The sequence below is a fragment of the Hylobates moloch genome, unplaced genomic scaffold (assembly GCF_009828535.3).
Source record: "Hylobates moloch isolate HMO894 unplaced genomic scaffold, HMol_V3 SCAFFOLD_4, whole genome shotgun sequence".
NCBI classification, from domain to species: domain Eukaryota; kingdom Metazoa; phylum Chordata; class Mammalia; order Primates; family Hylobatidae; genus Hylobates; species Hylobates moloch.
Genome location: NW_026652279.1, coordinates 24,988,190 through 24,999,128, shown reverse-complemented (window position 1 = coordinate 24,999,128; position 10,939 = coordinate 24,988,190). Strand labels below are relative to the sequence as shown.

Below are 10,939 nucleotides of genomic sequence, written 5' to 3'. Positions count from 1 at the left end.
ATCCTTTCTAGCTTGTATGGTTTCTGCTGAGAAATCTGCTGTTAATTTGATAGGTTTTACTTTGTAGGCTACCTGATGCTTTTGCCTCACAGCTTGACTTTAGATAACCTGATGACTATGTTCTTAGGTGATCTTTTTGGAATAAATTTCCCAGGTGTTCTTTGAGCTTCTTGTATTTGAATGTCTAGATCTCTAGCAAGACCAGAGTTTTTCTCGATTATTCCCTCAAATATGTTTTCCAAACTTTTAGATTTCCCTTCTCCCTTGGGAACATCAATTGTTCTTAGGTTTGGTTGTTTGACATAATCCCAAATTTTTTGGAGGCTTTGTTAATTTTTTTAAATTCTTTTTTCAAAATTCTTTTTTCTTTGTCATGATGGGTTAATTCAAAAGCCTTGTCTTTGCGCTCTGAAGTTACCTCTTCTACTTGTTCAATTCTATTGCTGAGACTTTCCTGTGCATTTTGCGTTTCTCTAAGTGTGTCCTTGATTTCCAAAAGTTGTAATTGTTTTTTATTTATGCTGTCTATTTCACTGGAGATTTTTCCATTCACATCCTGTATCATTTTTTTGATTTCTTAAAGTTGGACTTCACCTTTCTCTGGTGCCTCCTTGATTGGCTTAATAATCAACCTTCTGAATTCTTTTTCTGGCAATTCAGAGATTTTATCTCGGTTTGGATCCATTGCTAGTGAGCTAGTGTGATCCTTTGGGGATGTTAAAGAACCTTGTTTTTTTCATATTACCAGAATTGTTTTTCTGGTTCCTTCTCATTTGGGTAGATTATGTCAGAGGGAAGATCTGGAACTCAAGGGCTGTTGTTCAGATTCTTGTGTCCCATGGGGGTGCTCCCTTGACCTGGTGCTCTCTCCTTTGCCCTAGGGATGGGGCTTCCTGAGAGCCAAATTGCAGTGATTGTTAGTTCTCTTCTGGATCTAGCCACCCAGTGGAGCTACTGGGCTTTGGGCTGGTACTGGGGAGTATCTAAAGAGTCTTTTGATGTGATTCATCTTCAGGTCTCTCAGCTTTGGATACCAACACCTACTCTGGTGGAGGTAGCAAGAGAATGAAGTGGACTCTGTGAGAGTCCTTGGTTGTATTTTTGTATGTGTTGGTTTTTTGTATTTTTATGTGTGTTGGTTTTGGGTTGGCTGGCCTCCAGGAAGGAGGTAGCACTTTCAAGAGCACATCAGCTGCAATTGTATAAGAAGGATACAAGCCTGCCCTAGGGTCACCGTTGGATAAGTATTCAGGTTTCTCAGGCAGTGGGCAGGGGTCATAGAGCTCCCAAAAGATTATGTTTTTTGTATTCTGGCTACCAGGGTTAGTAGAGAAAGACCATCAGGTGGGAGCAGGGTTAGGCATGTCTGAGCTCAGTCTCTGTTGGGCAGGGCTTGCTATGGCTGCTGTGGCAGTTTGGGGTGTGGTTCACAGGCCAGTGCAGTTATGTTCCTTGGGGGATTATGGCTGTCTGTTCCACATCACACAGGTTGCCAGGGAAATGGGGGAAAGCTGGCAGCCACAGACCTCACCCACCTCCCACTCAACCCATGGCCTGAAAGGCCAGTTTCACTCCCACCATGACCCCACCCCACCCAAAAGCACTGAGTTTATTTCTAGGCAGCTGATGAGCAGGGCTGAGAACTTGCCCCAGGCTACAAGCCCCCCAGCTGAGAAAGCAAGCTGACTCACAGTTCCTCGGCTGCCCATGGAGGCTGCAGTGGCAATCAACTGCCTTCAACGCATCTGTGGATTCTCTCAGCTTTCCTGGTATGTTCCTGTGATAGTTCTTGGAGAAAAGTTTGCAACGTGGGTCTCCACATGCTGCTCTGTCCCTCTGACTAGGAGCTGCAAGTTCGTCCTGCTTCCTATCTACCACTCTCTCCTCTTTTTCTCATTTTAACAGGGAGGAGGAGCAGAATATCTACTTTTAATCGCTGTTGAAAGAACTAACCAAGATAATTCACAGAATATGTCTGGACTAGAATAGAATTTTAATAAATATAAAGTATGTTTACCCTTCAGTTTTGTTTATCAGATGGAAAAGCATTCCCAGAGTTTTCTGAGTGATCACAGCAGAGGCAGGCATATAACCTCATCTTATTTTATTTTTTAACATTTAGTTTCGGGGTACATTTGCAGGTTTGTTATATAGGTGAATTATGTGTTGTCAGGATTTGGTGTACAGAGCATGTCATCACCCCAGTAATAAGCATAGTATCCAATAGGTAGGTTTTCCTTACCCTCTTCCTATACACTAGGCACAGTGTCTGTTGTTCCCTTATTTGTGTCCATGTGTACTGAATGTTTAGTTCCCACTTGTAAGTAAAGCATGTGGTATTTGGTTTTCTTTCCCTGTGTTAATTCACTTAGGAAAATGGCCTACAGCTCCATCCGTGTTGCTGAAAAGGACATGATCTCATTCTTTTTTTTATGGCTGTGTAGTATTCTTTGATGTATATGTACCACATTTTTTTTTTTTTAATCTAGTCTACCACTGATGGGCATTTAGGTTGATTCCATGTCTTTGCTATTGTGAATAGTGCTGCAATGAACATACACTTGGATGTATGTTTATGGTAGAATGATTTATATCTCTTGGGGTATATACCCAACAATAGGATTATTGGGTCAAATGGTAATTTTAAGTTCTTTGAGAAATTGCAACACTGCTTTCCACAATGGCTGTGTCAGTTACTTAAAATAGTTCTGTGAGGAAAGTCATTTGTAGTTTGATAGAAATAGTATTAAATCTTTAAATTTCTTAGGGAAGTATGGCCATGTTAACAACTTTGATTTTTCCTATCCATAAGCATGAATTGTTTTTTCACTTGTTTGTGTCATCTTTGATTTCTTTGAAGTGTTTTGTAATGCTTGTTAGAGAGATCTTTCACTTCCTTAGTTAGTTAGCTGCATTTCTAGGTATTCTTTTTGTGGCTACAGTGAATGGGATTTTGCTTTTCATTTGGCTTTCAGGTTGAATGTTGTTGCATGGGAATGCTATTATTTTTTGTACGTAGATTTTTTTTGTATCCTTGAACTTTGCTGAAGTTGTTAGATCAAGGAGCTTTTGGGCAGAGACTATGGGGTTTTCTAGGTATAAAATCATATTATCTACAAACAAGTAGTTTGCCTTCCTCTCTTCTTATTTGGATGCCTTTTATTTTTCTCTTGCCTTATTGTTCTGGCCAGAACTTCCAGTACTATGTTGAACAGGAGTGAGGAGAGTGGGCATTCTTGTCTTGTTCTGGTTCTCAAGGGGACTGCTGTGAGTTTTTACCCATTTAGCATGACGTTGGCTGTGGGTTTATCATAGACAGCTCTTATTATTTTGAGATATGTTCCTTCAATGCCTAGTTTGTTGAGTATTTTTAACACTTTGTATTTTATCAAAGGCCTTTTATGCATCTATTGAGATGATCATGTCCTTTTTTTCTGTTTATATGATGAGTCATATTTATTGATTTGTGTGTGTTGAACCAAACTTGCCTCCCAGGGTTAAAACCTACTTGACTGTGGTGGAATAGCTTTTTGAGGTGCTGCTGAATTTGGTTTGCTAGTATTTCATTGAGGATTTTTGCATTTGTGTTAATCAAGGATATTGGCCTAAAGTTTTCTTTTTTGTTTTTGTGTCTCTGCCAGGTATTGGTGTCAGGATGATGCTGTCCTCATAGAATTGGTTAGGGAGGAATCCCTCCTTTTCAATTTTGGAATAGTTTTAGTAAATCTAGTATCAGCTTTGCTTTGTACAGCTGGTGGAATTTGGCTGTAATTTCATCTGGTCCTGGGCTTTTTATTATTGGTAGGCTTTCTATTACTGACTCAATTTTGAAACTCATTATTAGTCTGTTTGGGGATTCATTTCTTCCTGGTTCAATCTTGGGAGGTTGTATGTTTCCAGGAATTTATCCATTTCTTCTAGGTTTTCTAGTTTGTATGCATAGAGGTATTCATAGTAGTCTCTTAGGGTTTTTTATTTTTTTAATTTCTATGTGGTCGGTGGTAATGTCCCCTCTGTCACTTCTGATTGTGTTTATTTGGATCTTCTCTTTTTTCTTTATTAGTCTAGCTAGCAGTCTGCCAATCTTATGTATTCTTTCAAAAATACATAGAAATTCTTTCATTGATCTTTTTTATGGTTTCTCACATCTCAATTTCCTTCAGATCAACTCTGTTTTTGGTTATTTTCTGCTGCTGGCTTTGGGGTTGGTTTACTCTTTTTTCTTTAGTTCCTCTAGGTGTGATGTTAGGTTGTTAATTTGAGATCATTCTAATTTTATTATGTGAGCATTTACTGCTGTCAACAACCCTTTTAACATGGCTTTAGCTGTGGCCCAGAGATTCTGGTATATTGTTCCTTTTTTCTCATTAGTTTCAAAAAGCTTCTTGATTTCTGCCTTGATTTCACTGTTTACCTAAATGTCATTCTGGTGCAACTTGTTTAATTTTCATGTAATTGTATGGTTTTTAATCATTTATTATTTATTTCTATTTTATTGTGCTATGGTCCAACAGTGTAGATGGTTTGATTTCACTTTTTAAAAATTTGCTGAGGATTGTTTTATGGCTGATTGTGTTGTCAATTTTAGAGTATGTGCCATGTGAAAATGAGACGAATGTATATGTTCTGTTGTTTGGGGATGGAGATGTCTGTAGATGTCTGTTGGGCTCATTTGATCAAATATCAAGTTCAGGTCCTGGATATCTTTGTTAGATCATCATGGCAGAAAACTAATACTGTCAGTTGGGTGTTGAAGTCTCCCACTATTATTGATTGATTACCTAAGTCTCTTTGTGGGTCTCTAAGAACTTTATGAATCAGGGTGCTCCTGTGTTGGTGCATATATATTTAAGATAGTTAGATCTTCTTGTTGAATGGAACCCTTTACCATTATGTAATGCCCTTCTTTGCCTTTATTGATTGTTATTGGTTTAAAATTAGAAATCTGTTTTTTTCTGTTTTTCATTTGCTTGGTAGATTTTTCTCCATCCCTTTACTTTGAGCCTATGGCTGTCATTGCAGGTGAGATGGGTTTCTTGTAGACAGCATATGGTTGTGTCTTGCTTCTTTATCCAACTTTCCATTATGTGCCTTTTAATTGGGACATTTAACCCATTTACATTCGAAGTTAATATTGTGCAGGTGTGATCCTGTCATTGTGTTGTTAGCTGGTTATTCTGCAGAATTGATTGTGTGGTTACTTTATAGTATCAGTGGTCTATGTACTTAAGTGTGTTTTTGTGGTGGCTGATAATCACCTTTCCTTTCCATATTTAGCACTCCCTTTAAGACCTCTTGTAAGGACAGTCTAGTGGTAACAAATTCAATATGCTTGGCTGAAAGGGATCATATTTCTTTGCTTTTGAAGGTTAGTTTGGCTAAATATGAAATTCTTGGTTGGAATTTCTTTTCCTTAATAATGCTGAATATAGGCCCCAATCTCTTCTGGCTTATAGGATTTTTGCTGAAAGGTCCACATTAGCCTGATGAAGTTTCTTTTGTAGATGACATGCCCCTTGTCTCTAGCTGCCTTTAACATTTTTTCTTTCACTTCAACTTAGAGAATCTGATGACTATATGTCTTGGGGATGGTTACCTTATATAGTACCACATAGGGATTCTTTGTATTTTCTAGATTTGAGTGTTGGCTTCTCTAGCAAGGTTGGGGAAATTTTGGGGGATGATATCCTCAAATAAGTTTTGCAAGTTGTTTGCTTTCTCTCTCTTTCAGGGATGCCAATGTGTCATAGATTTGGTCTCTTCACCTAATCCCATATTTCTTGGAGGATTTATTCATTCCATATTTTTTATTTTTGTCTGAGTTATTTCAGAGAACCAATCTTTAAGCTCTAAGATTCTTTCCTCAGATTGGTTGGTTCTGTTGTTAATATTGCAGTTGTATTATGCAATTCTTAAGTGAGTTTTTCAGCTCTGTCAGATCTGTTTCATTTTGTTCTTAAAATGACTATTTCATCTTTTATCTTTTGCATTGTTTTGTTGTATTCCCTAGATTCCTTGCATTGGGTTTTGATTTGCTCCAGAATGTTGATCTTTATTCCTATTCATATTCTGAATTCTATTTCTGACATTTCAGCCATTTCAGACTGAGTAAGAACCATTTTTGGTGAAGTAGTACAATAATTTGGAGGTCAAAAGACACTCTGGCTATTTGAGCTGCCAGAGCTCTTGTGCTGGTTTATTCTTATCTGTGTAGGGCTGATGTTCCCTCAGTCTTTGAAATTGCTTTCCTTTGAATGGATCTTCTTGCTTTTATCTTCTTTGGTGCCCTTGGGGGTTTGATTATGATATAAGGTGGGTTCAGTCAACTGGCTTCAATTCTAGTCTGTTCCCGGGTCTTGGAGGAGTCCTCTTTGATTACTGTCTCCATGCCACTGTTTTTTGTTTTTTTTTGTTTGTTTGTTTTGGTGGGAGGGGGGTTGTTCTGGTCCACAGGGCTCCCTCAGGTTAGGGACCACAGTTGGTAGATGGGCTATATCCTTGCCAGGTCAGTGCTAATCTGCTGTCCAAGTGCTTTCCAGGGAATACAGGGTTGTGCCTGCCCAGAGTTCAGGCAGAAGTAGAGTTATGGAAGCTCTAGCAGTTGTAGCTTGCCTGGCTATCAGCAGCAGAGGTGGTTGGGGGTTGCCCTCCCTGCCGTCCAGTTGCTTCTTGGGACACAGGAGGCTGCACCCACCTGTTGAGTTCACATAAAATTGGGACCACTAGGCTGGGAGCTCTAGCAGACATTGCCTGCTTGGCTACCAGTGGCAGGGGTAGGTGGCGTCACCCACCCTGCTATCTGAGCATTTCTCAGAGCCACTGGAGAAATGTATCATCTGGCAGAATCCACACAGCAGCAGTACCATTAGGCTAGAAGTTCTAGCAAGTTTTGCCTGCCTGGCTACCAGTGTGTAGGGGTTTCCTACCTTGCCACTCAGGAACTTCCTGGGACAACAGGAGCCTGTGGCTGCCAGCTGGGTTCAGGCCAAAGTAGGACAGCTGGGCTGGAAGCTGGCACCAATCCTTTCTGGTAAGGGTATAGGGTGGAGCAATCCTATTGTTCCCAGGCACTATGATTGCAGACTCTAGTGAGACTATGTTGCCAGTGCTGGTCTACTCTGGGGCCCAAGGCTTGTAGAGATTTCCTTGAACTTAAGAGTTGTCCCCGCAGAATATCCAGTTGCATGGCTCTCTACCCTAGTCTAGAAGGAAGGCTGCAGGAGGGATAGGGGGAATCTCTCATTCCCAGGAGAGGTTCCCAGACAGGTCCCTGTGGAGAGTGGGGATCTCTCATTCACTCACCCTTTCCTGCTTTTGAGAGGTCCTCCCAGCTCTGCACTAAACTAATACAAGCTGGTTTCCAGCCTCACTCCTCTCTGCTCTCTCTGTTCCCCTGCTGCCTTGATGGAACCCGATGTAGTTTCTCAGATGCCTGGCCTTCAGGGTCAATGTTCACCAGCTCTCTTGTTTCTTCTCTGTGAGAGTGGCATACATAACTGCTTCTAGTTCACTACCTTGGCCTAACCCCCACCTCATCTTTCTCCTTCCCAATTTTTTCTTTTTTTTTTAAATTTTTTTTTTATGAGATGGAGTCAGACTGTTACCCAGGCTGGGGTGCGGTGGTACTATCTCAGCTCACTGCAACCTCTACCTCCTGGGTTCAAACGATTTTCCCACCTCAGTGTTCCTGAGTAGCTGGGAATACAGGTGTGCACCACCACACCCAGCTAGTTTTTGTATTTTTAGTAGAGACGGGGTTTTGCCATGTTTCCCAGGATGGTCTTGAACTTCTGAACTCAAGAGATCTCCCCACCTCGGCCTCCCAAAGTACCGGGATTACAGGTATGAGTCACTGTGCCCAGCTCTTCCTTTCCAAACTGTATACGAATGACCTATCCCAAAGCTGTTTACAGATAGAAATAACAGCTCTCAGCATTATTAACAAATTCTTTTAAGGTAAACTCCATGAAGGGAGAAAAATTAGGTGTAAAAATAAAAATGGACTGTTTGTCTATTTCACCACTATTTTTCCATACTCTTTCTAATTAATAAATTATCTTGCTGTGTTTGAGCATTAGACTTAGACATTTGTGATTACAAAACCCCTCAACTAGTCATATATAACCAACCCTGAGTTCTGGCATTTTTCATAGGTTACTATTGGCACTTTCATTTTCTTGTGTAAATAAACTCAAGGCAATTTAATGACATCTCCCTCTATCAGCTTAAAACAGGATGAAAGGCATGATTCAATAACTTCCTCCCTATACCCAGGTTCCACACAATTTCCTGTTGCTATTTTGTGAAGAGACTTTGATATGGTTTGGTTTTATGTTTCCACCCAAATCTCATCTCAAATTGTAATCCCCCACATGTTGAGGGAGGGACCTGGTGGGAGGTGATTAGATGATGGGGGTGGATTTGCCTCTTGCTGTTATCATGATAGTAAATAACTTCTCATGAGATCTGATAGTTTCAAAGTGTGGCACTTCCCCGCTTGCTTTCTCTCTCTCCTGCCACCGTGTAAGAAGATGCTTGCTTCTCCTTTGCCTTCTGCCACGATTGTAAGTTTCAGGAAGTCTCCTAGCCAAGCGGAACTGTGAGTCAATTAAACCTCTTTTCTTTATAAATGACCCAGTCTCAGGTCATTTATAGCAGTGTGAAAACAGACTAATACAGATTTCTTAAACAATCTATTTTTTGTCATTTGTTCTCCCACCACCCCATGCATCTTCATTACAAGTACCCTGTTCTTAAATATCCACATATCACAAATTTACTGCTTAAACATTGTTTTCTTTCAAGTTCCATGTGATTTATTTCTACAAAAGTGATAGGACTTGTGAATCTTTATTTTTTGAAATAAGTGCAATTTAAGAGAAAAATGAAAAAACCACAAACATTTTTTGAACCATCTGAGAATAAGCTACATGTGATGTTTCCTGGAATATGTTGAATATTTCAGCCCATATTCTCCGTGAACATTCTCTTTATTTATAGAATAATCATAGAATTACCATCAAAATCAAGAAATCAACATTACTACATTACTAACAGCCATTCAAGTTTTGCCAAATATCCCAGTAATGTCTTTTATGGCCAAAGGAATAAATAAAAGTCACATCTGGCCCACAGTTTTATATTATTTTAGGCTCTTTCAATTTGGAACTGTTCTAGTCTTTCCTTGAAACTTTTTGAAGAGTGTAGGAGAGTTATTTTTTAAAGAAAGTCCTTCAAGTTTATCTGATGTATATTTCATGATTGAATTCAGGCTATGCCTGTTTGGCAGGAATATCATACAAATGACTCCACATTCTTATTGCATCTTATCAGGGAGTGCATGATTTCAATGTGACTCATCAATAATGATGTTCACTCTAATCACTTAAGGTGGTGTTTGCCAGGTTTCTTTACTATAATGTTTTTCCCTTATGTATTTAATAAATACAATCATTCTTCAGCAACCTTGGGTGATTGGCTCCAGGACCACCTGTGAATACCAAAATCCACTGATACTCAATTCCCTAACATAAAATAGTGGAGCGTTTTCTCATAAGAAGCTTGTCCAACCAGTGCCCCAGGATGACTTTGAATGCATCCCAACACAAATTCATACACTTTCTTAAAACATTGATTTTTTTTTGCAATTTTTTGAAATTTTTTAGCTCATCAGTCATCATTAGTGTTAATATATTTTATATGTGGCCCAAGACAATTATTCTTCCAATATGGCCCAGGAAAGCCCAAAGTTTGGGCACTCCTGGCTTATAAGCGGTACACATCTTCCTATATACTTTAAATCATATCTAGATTACTTATAATACCTAATATGTCAAGGCTATATAAAATAGTCATATTGTATTGCTTAGGGAATAATGACAATATTTTAAAAGTTTGTATGTGTTTAGTACAAATGCAACCCTCCATTTTTTTCCTGAATATTTTCAACTTGTGGTCGGTCGAATACACAGATGTGGAACCTAGGGATCCAGAGAACTGACTGTGTTTGGGAAAATATATTGAGACTATATAAATACCCTGTTACCCATCAACTTTTTACTAACTACCACTGGCATTCATTTCTACATTAGTTAGAATTCTACTCTGAGGTAGTTGGCTTTTTCCCTTAGTTTCTTAATGTATTAACTTTCTTATATCCATATAGACTCATGGATTCCAATTTTATTTTCAGTGGATTATAAACCATTACTATAATTTACCTTGATGCTCAGATTGTCCCAGATTTGGTCAATGGGCATCACTTTGTTAGATCCAGTGTCTAACATGACTCCACCATTCTTTGAACACATCCTTACACTCTGTCACAGCAAGACATTTCAGGTTCTTTGTGTACTTTTCCTGTTCCAGGTCTAGAATTAACCCTATCTAAGAAATGCTGGTTCTTTTTAGCAAATAATTGTTTTTATAAACCAAGATATAAGTGTAAGATATGCTTATTGCTATCGGGTTCTCATGGTGGACAGAATTTATACGTGGATATGTGTGTGAATACCCACATTAACGTCTATATTTCTCTGTCTTTCTAATCTGTCAAACCATGAGTTAATATTATTCAGTTCCAATCTAACAACACAGTGTTCATTCTAGTTTTTTCTCTGTAACTCCCTCCTTCAACAGTGAGAAACTTGGCTGCTGTGATCTTCTCCTCTATTTTCTTTACATAGTCTTCCTTCTTGGAGCCAGTCTTCCAAATCTTCTGGAGCACCACCTTTCTCACTTCCCTGGCACAGGCTTTGACCCTAATAACTTTCGAAAGACAAGACAGAAAGGTAGGCAGGCTAGCTGGCTTCTAGTGCGTTTGTCTGTCAGTATTTTGAAGCATTGCACTATGGCAGATTTGACTGTATGTATACATCTGGCTCTTTCCATCTCTTTTTTACTTCCATGTTATGACTGGGGTAGAAGCACCTTATAATAT

At 39.1% G+C, this 10,939-nt stretch overlaps 1 long non-coding RNA gene across 4 annotated transcripts in view; it reads left to right on the top strand.

Moving 5' to 3' along the window:
* Positions 1-1,616: 1,616 nt before the first annotated feature.
* The window catches only part of LOC131383216 (uncharacterized), a 273,602-nt gene continuing 264,279 nt past the window's right edge, over positions 1,617-10,939 (top strand). For all 4 annotated transcript variants that reach the window (XR_009213056.1, XR_009213054.1, XR_009213055.1 and 1 more), the window contains exon 1: positions 1,617-1,769. This is a non-coding gene — a long non-coding RNA (uncharacterized LOC131383216). The remainder of the gene's footprint in view (positions 1,770-10,939) is intronic.